The sequence below is a fragment of the Alosa alosa genome, unplaced genomic scaffold (genome assembly GCF_017589495.1).
Source record: "Alosa alosa isolate M-15738 ecotype Scorff River unplaced genomic scaffold, AALO_Geno_1.1 AALO_1.0_unplaced_6, whole genome shotgun sequence".
Lineage (NCBI taxonomy): Eukaryota > Metazoa > Chordata > Actinopteri > Clupeiformes > Clupeidae > Alosa > Alosa alosa.
The window spans coordinates 64,915-73,981 of NW_025962762.1; the positions used below are offsets into that span (position 1 = coordinate 64,915).

The following is a 9,067-nucleotide window of genomic DNA, read 5'->3' on the forward strand; positions in this document are numbered from 1 at the left end:
ATATTAATGACTTCTTCATAAATAATATATTTAATCATGTTAATAGTACCTTCATAAAATTTTATCTAAATTATAAAAAATATATAATAAATCAAGAATTCTCTAATAATTATCTACTTAAAATATTAAATTATAATAATAAAACCGAAATACCTTATATAAAAAATTTGCAATTTCTTCTCTTTCAATTATTACTAGAAAATAATAATATTCTAGAAAAATCTAATATAAAAATTATTCTTTTTTCCCAATACTCTTTTCTATTAAATTATCTTCTCTATAATAATCAAGAAAATTATCAAGAATTCATCCTAGAAGATATTCTTACTAAAATTCTAATTAATATTAAATACATAATTAATAATTCCGATATCTCTAATCCTCAAATAATCTCCCTAATGAACCTAATCCTTAATAATAAAAATAATATATTAACTAAATATATTAATAAAATAAAAGAAAAAGATTATAAATTAATCTTTAATATACTACAAATATTAAATATTGATCCCCAATACTATATTCTACTCTTAAAAAATCATCTAAATTTAATCCAATCTACCGAATACTATAAATATATAATCTCCCTAATAAATTCAAATATAAATAAAAATAACGCTCAAATTATAATAAATATTTCTAAAGAATTAATTAATACTAATCCTATATACTGAATTAAAATTTTTAATAAAATTTTTGTCTACTTTAATCATATCGTAGATCTTCCCTTTAATATAAAATACTTAGAATATTATTCCCTAATAAAAAAACAAATTAATATTCCTTTAATCGATATCTTAAATCCAATACATTATAATCTTTACCTTATTATATCCCAAAATAATAATAATATTTTATTAGAAAATGAAATAGATATATAGAATCTATTTAAATATTACTCTAATTTTGTTATCTATCTCTTCCTTATAATAATAATTAATCAAAATAATAAAAAATTGTTCATATTCTTCATAAAAAATATTAATTATAAAAATAATATAATCCTCGATGAAAATAATGAATTCCTTTTCTATACTAATAAAATGAATGAAATTTGAAAAAATATTCTTCCAAATATTGATCTAAATATTGATCAATTCTTTGATTATAAAGAAAGAAATAAATTGATCGCTTCCTATATTAAAAATAATTTAAAATATAATAAAATGAAAATAACTGTTCAAAAAAATAAAAGAATTATCAATTTATTCATTAAAAATAATTTAATTAATTAATTTTTATCTTTTAAAAAATTATAATAAAAATATAAAATAATGAAAAAAGATATTTCTGTTGAAAATTATTTTGATTTTATAAAATCCCATTCAAATAATACTAATGAAAATAAAATTATATTGAAAAAATTAAATATAAATACCATAGAATTATTCATCTCAAATGAAGATCATACATTAGGTAATATACTCTCCCATTTCTTAAATAAAAATGAAAATATAGATACTGCTAACTATATAATGCCCCATCCAAGAACTAATAAAATAATTTTAAAAATTAAAACAAAAAATAATATAGACCCATTAAAAATATTAAAAGAAACTATTTCTAATATAATCTCATACTCTGAAATTAAATTAAATAATCTCTAATTAATTAGTGCTACCTTGTTCAAATTTAAAAAAAAATAAATGAAAAAAAATTTAAAAATTATTAATACAAATAATATCATATTAAATAAATACTGTAATAAATATTGCTATATAAAAAATAATCAATTATACTTATTTGATTCCTCCCTAAATAAATATACTGGTAAATTTAATATAAATTCTACAAATATATTCTGATTCTCTAATTTTATTGCAATACTTGATCATAATACTTTCTATATTCTAAAAAATTTAAATAATTTTTATGATATATACCTTAAATTTACTAATATTTATTATTTTTATAATAAAATAATCCTAATAAATAATAAATTTATCTTAACAGATCATTTAAACTCCTCCATTATGATAATAAATCTTCTTACTAATAAAATTTTTAGAATTAATGAATATTTCCCCTATAAAAAATATTTTCATTATAATCATACTAATAATCTATTCATTATAATCCTATTTAAAAATCAAAAAAATATCCTAAGAATATATAATACTATCTCCTGATCCATTATTAATGAAATAATTATAGATAATATTTCCTCCCTAGAAGTATTAAATAATTATATAATTCTAATAAAACATTGTAATACAGGCCAAATATTAATCTATAATATTAGAGGATACTTTCTATATACAATAAAATGTAATACCCATATTCTAAACTCTTATACTAAATATTATCTAGTAAATAATAATAAATTAATTTTCTATAATAATAATCATAATATAATCCATATACTAGATACCTCATTAATGAATTTCTTTCATATAGATATCTGATTATTACTAAATAATGGTAAAATATATTCCGAATTTTATAATAATATTACTATATCTAAAACATATATAAAATCTATTCACTCCTTAAATAATAATAATTTAATCTGCATACTAAATACAAATTATACCTACATAATAATATTCTATATAAATGAAAAATTAAATCATTCTATCCTATATAATAAAAATAATTTACTCTCCTTTTATATACATGATAATAAATTCTATTATTTAACCAATAAAAAATTATTTATTAATGATTTTAATAAAGAAAATATTCTTCTTTATGATATACAAAATATGAAATCAATCGATTATGCTAATAATGATATAATAATTTTATCCAATAATAATATTAAATATATTCTACAATAATTATTAAATATAATTTTATAATAAAACTCTTATTATCTATTCATCATTACTATAAAATAATCATCCGTTTACCATCCATATATTATAAAAATTATTATAATAAAATTTGTTTATTATCCCTATCTTATTAATTAATCTCTAACTAAATGAATATATTCTTATATTGTTTTTACATAATATAATAATCTATTCCTTACTTATATAAAAATCATAAATTATTTCCTCCATTATTATTCTACTTTCTTCCTTATCCTCTAAACTTATTATAATTATCTCCTAATTGTTATATAATATATAAATATACTCCCCATATACCTTAAAATTAGTATAAAATCCCTTACAATTATTCTCTTTATTTAAATTATAAAATTTTTTAACCTAATTATTACTCATATATTTTAACATTATCTTCTAATATGTTGGCATAAAATTGTAATAATATAATATTATCTCATTGTTAATAATACATACAGGTGTTATTCTTTCAGAAAAATTAATCTTAATAATATTAGACTTCTCATTGCTAATATTATACACATATGAATTCTCATTGTTTCTTATAAATATATAATAATAATTTTCATTATATAAAAAATAATAATTATAAGACTCAACTTTAAACTCTTCATTTTCTCCTAATTCAAACTATATTATATCAATATCTTCCATATTGTTATAATATAATCTATATATAATAAATCCAGAAAAACAATATATATTATCATTATAAATTTTTATATTATTAATATAATAATCTCCTCTCTCTATTAATATTTTTATTATCTTATTGTTATAATCATACTACTCTATTTTACCATCCAAATATCCTATTAAATATATATCATATTTCTCATAATAAAAAATACTTGTTACTAACTAAGTATTCTCTAAAAATATTTCCATTTTTTTATTTAATCCCATAATATAAAATTAAATATTTGTGTGATATTTACATAAACTTAAATAATAAAAATAATAAAAAAATACTTGAAAATAAAAAATACTTAAAAAAATTAACTTTTACATAATTTATATATAAAAAATCCAACTATTATTACAATAATTATTACAACAAATATTTTTAAATTTCTTTCTCTACTTTCCATATCTACTCTAACTTCTCTTGATCTAGTTCCGAACTATTCTGCTCTATTCTATAATTCACCACTTCTTGTCTCCATATTTTTTATTTGCTCTGATCTATCAAGTGCTTTTTCAATATTCTTCTAAGCAATATCACTTGTTTGCTATATTTTTTCCTCAATAGTTGTTAATTTATCTTTATTTATTTCCTTCTTTTCTCTTGCCATTCTTAATTCTTTTTGTGTTATTATAAATACATAAATGTTACCATTAAAATATAAAATAATTCAAACTCCATCAAGAATTTTAACCTTTGAAAATAAGGTTTTTATTAATAATGAAAATTTGGAAAATTTATCCTCTTGTACTAAACATAATTTCATAATTATAAATAAAATAGTATACTTATTAGAAACTTGTAAAGATATAGACTTAAATTCTATTGCTTTAAGTAGCCAATAGAGACAAGATTCTTCTGTTTCCTTATCTGATATAATAAATTTAACCTATTATACCCATGAAATAATTCCTATAATTAACCATATAGTACTAAATATAAATAATATGCTAACTAGAATAATACAAATAGATGAAGATGAAATTTTAAATTATTTAAATAATAAATATAATAATATTCCTTGAAATAAAGATCAATCCTTTATTATAGACTTTAACGGTAATCTATTAAAATTAAATATATGCCAAATCTCTACTAATATAGAAAATATTTTTCATGGTATAATTTCAAATGATACCCATATTACCTTTGATATAACTAATGTAAAAAATATAGAATTAATCCAATCCTCTAATACAAGAAATCAAATAAAATTATTTAATTCATCCTTTGATTTTCAAACTTTAGGCATAGGTGGTTTAGATAATGAATTAAATAATATTTTTAGAAGAGCTTTTGTCTCTAGAACTTATTCTCCTACCATGATTAAAAAATTAAATTTACAACATACTCGCGGTCTATTATTATATGGTCCTCCCGGTACTGGTAAAACTTTAATAGCTAGAAAAATTGGTCAAATGCTAAATACTGTAGAACCTAAAGTTATTAATGGTCCAGAAATATTAAATAAATATGTAGGTCAAAGTGAAGAAAATATAAGATTATTATTCGCAGATGCTGAAAATGAATATCATAATAAAGGTGAAAATTCTCAATTACATTTAATAATATTCGATGAAATAGATGCTATATGTAAAGCTAGAGGTAGCTCTTCTGGTGGTACTAATGTTCAAGATAGTATTGTTAATCAATTACTCTCTAAAATAGACGGTATTAATGCCTTAAATAATATATTAGTTATAGGTATGACTAATAGAAAAGATTTAATAGATCAAGCATTACTAAGACCTGGTAGATTTGAAGTACATATAGAAATAGGATTACCCGATGAAGATGGTAGAATTCAAATTATAAAAATACATACAACTAAATTATATGAAAATAATATGATTAATAATGACGTTTCTATTAATGAATTAGCTAAATTAACAAAGAATTATAGTGGTGCTGAATTACAAGGTATGATAAGAAGCGCAATATCCTTTGCTAGTTACGGTGAAATGAATCTACAATAGAATATAGATGAAAAAGATATTAAAGTAAATAAAGAAGCTTTCTTAAGAGCTATTCAAGAAGTAAAACCAGCTTTTGGTGTTTCAGAAGATATTTTAGAAAGTTATGTTAGAGGCGGAATAGTTTTTTATAATAATATGTTTAAAGGAATATATGATAATATATTTAATTTAATATCATAGTTTAAATCTAATAAAAATACTTCCTTAATAAGTCTATTATTATGTGGAGATTCAGGCTGTGGTAGTACAGCTTTAGCCTCTTATATAGGATTAAAATCTGAATTTTTATATACTAAAATGATAAGTAATGAAAATATGTTAGGTGCAGGTGAATATTCTATTGTAAGTAATATGGTGTCAATATTTGAAGATTCTTATAAGTCAGAAATTTCCTTAATTATTATAGATAATATTGAAAGATTATTAGGTTATGTTCAAATAGGTCCTAGATTTTATAATACTGTATTATAGTCACTCATGGTATTATTAAAGAAATTACCCCCTATGAATAGAAAATTATTAATAATAGGAACAAGTTCTAATCTTAATGTATTAGATGATTTAGGTTTAAAAAATATTTTCGATTTATCATTTTATTTACCTACATTAAATAATAAAGAAGATTATAAGAAAGCATTAGAAGAAAGTAATATTTCATTCACAGAAGAAGAAATAAATGATATATTAGAAACATTAGGTGATAAAAAAATAACAATAAAGAAAATGAAATTATTAATAGAATTATCTATAGATGAAAATAGAAAAATAGATCCTATTAAGTTTAGAGTTAATATGTTAGATTTAGGAATTTTTTAAATAATTTTTTATTTTTAACCACTAAAATAATGGTAATTTATATTGATGATATTTTATATAAAGAAATACAGAAAGATACTATATTAAATATTATAAATAAAAATAAGTTTAAAATAATAACAGCAAAAGTAAATGATAAATTTGTATCCATAAAATATGAAGTGAAATACAATGAAGATCTTTATATGTATACTATAAAGAGTTAGATAGGAAAAAAAGTTTATTATAATACATTAGGATTAATATTAACTATATCTATATAGACATTATATAAGAATAGTATATTTATTAAGTGTAATATTATACCATATATAGACAGATATTATTTTTACTGTGATTTTAATTTATTTGGTGAGACTATATTATAGTCTTAGTATAAAGAGATTAAAGAAATATTATGAAATTATATAAAGAATATTTCTCATAATAATTTTGATATAGAAGAAGAAAATATTTTAAAAATAAAATATAAAGAAGAAAATAAAATTTATTCTTATATATTAGATTATCCTTTATCATTTAGATTATTTGATTATAAGAAGATTATTATAGACATTATAAAAACATGTTCTATTAAAGAAAATAATTTATCATTTTAGAGAATATTTGGATTATCTTATATTAATTAGACAGATTATAAAGAATTTTAGATTAAAGAAAATGAAATTAAAGATAGAGATCATAGAAAGATAGGAAAAGAATTAAATTTATTTTATTTTGATATACATAGTCCAGGATCAGTATTTTGATTACCTAAAGGTACAATAATTTATAATAAATTAATAGATTTATTAAGAAGAGAGTATAAAAAGAGAGATTATAAAGAAGTTAATACACCTAATATATTTTTATAGAAATTATGGGAAAGTTCAGGACATTTAGAGAATTATAAGGATGATATGTTTTTATTTTAGAATTAGGAATAGTCATTTGGTATTAAACCAATGAATTGTCCATCTCATTGTCTTATATTTAAGTCATAGTTTATATCTTATAAGGATTTACCTATAAGATATGCAGATTTTGGAGTATTACATAGGAATGAAATAAAAGGAGTATTAACAGGATTAACAAGAGTTAGAAAGTTTAGTTAGGATGATTGTCATATTTTTTGTAGATTAGAAGATATAGTAGAAGAGATAAATAGAGAAATAAATTTTTTAGATTATATTTATAAAATATTTAAATTTAAGTATAATGTAGTATTAAGTACAAGACCAGAAAATTATTTAGGAGAAAGAGAAATATGAGACATAGCAGAAGATTATTTAAAAAAATCATTAGATAATAACAATATATCATATATATTGAATGAAGGAGATGGAGCATTTTATGGACCAAAAATAGATATTAAATTATTAGATATATGGGATAGAATGCATTAGTGTGCTACTATATAGCTTGATTTTTAGTTACCTATTAGATTTAATTTATAGTATTAGGATTAGAACAATAATTTTCAAGTACCTGTTATTATACATAGAGCAATATATGGTTCTATAGAGAGATTTATAGCTATAATATTAGAGCAATATATGGGTAAATTACCATTTTGAATTTCACCATATTAGATTATGATAATAGGTGTAGATGAGGTAGTATAGGATTATGTATTAAGTATAAGAAATATTTTAATAGAGAAGTATGAAGTTGATATAAATAATAGTAATGATAGATTAAATAAGAAAATATATAATGCAGAGAAATTACATTATAATTTTATAATAGTATTAGGGAAGAGAGATAAAGAGAACAAATTATTAAATGTAAGAAGAGAAGGAAAAGTTAAAGAGATGAAATTAGAGGAATTTATTAAAGTATTAGAAGAGATGAAAATTTAAATGTTTTATTTTATTATAATAAAATTAATTAATTAATTTAACAGCATCATCAATAAGATTTTTCTATTTTAACTAAAGAAAAAGTTTTATTAGTTTTTTTAGTTTTATAAATTAATGGACCCATAGTATCAGCATATTTTTTAACTAATTTTTCAAATGCCTAATATACATTAATAGCATTTTTAACGCTAGTTTCCATATAGGTTATTTTTCTATCATTACAGAATTTAGTTACAGTAGGTATAGGAACAACTCTTTCATTTTCAAGATCTATTTTATTACCAATAATAATCATTTCATAATATTGACCTATACAATTCTTTTCTGCATCATTTATTCATTTTTCTAGATTATTATATGATATTTCATCAGTAATATCATATAATATCATAATACAATGAGCACCTCTATAATAATTAGAGGTTATTGTTCTAAATCTTTCTTGACCAGCTGTATCTCATATCTATAAATTAATTTTCTTATCATTTATATTAAAGGGAAACATTTCAAAATCTACGCCAATAGTTGTTATATATTCGGATTTATATTCATTTCTTATAAGTCTTTTTAATAAGCAACTTTTACCAACACCACTATCACCTATAATAATAACTTTAAGTAAAGTATCATAATCTTCAGACATTTAAACACTAAAATTAATTAAATTTTCGAATAATTTTTTACTGCTTTTTCTAATTTATTATTTAATTGAATTCATTCTTTAATATGTTTAATAAAATAAAAAGTTCCTAATAATAAGACAAATATTAAAGAAATTACTAGAATAATTTTAAGTATTCCTCAAGAGTAATTATGATAATTACTACCATCACAAGCTGTACAAGTATCTAAAGAATCACAAGTATGAGTATTAAAAAGAGTTTTACATATAGGAGGTAAATTAATTGAAGAATAAAATTTACAAAGTGTTTCTAATATTGGGCAATGTTTATT

At 19.4% G+C, this 9,067-nt stretch overlaps 1 pseudogene; it reads left to right on the forward strand.

The window, feature by feature from the left end:
* LOC125290533 overlaps window positions 1-8,113 on the forward strand; it is a 41,296-nt pseudogene extending 33,183 nt beyond the window's left edge.
* The last annotated feature ends 954 nt before the right edge of the window (window positions 8,114-9,067 follow it).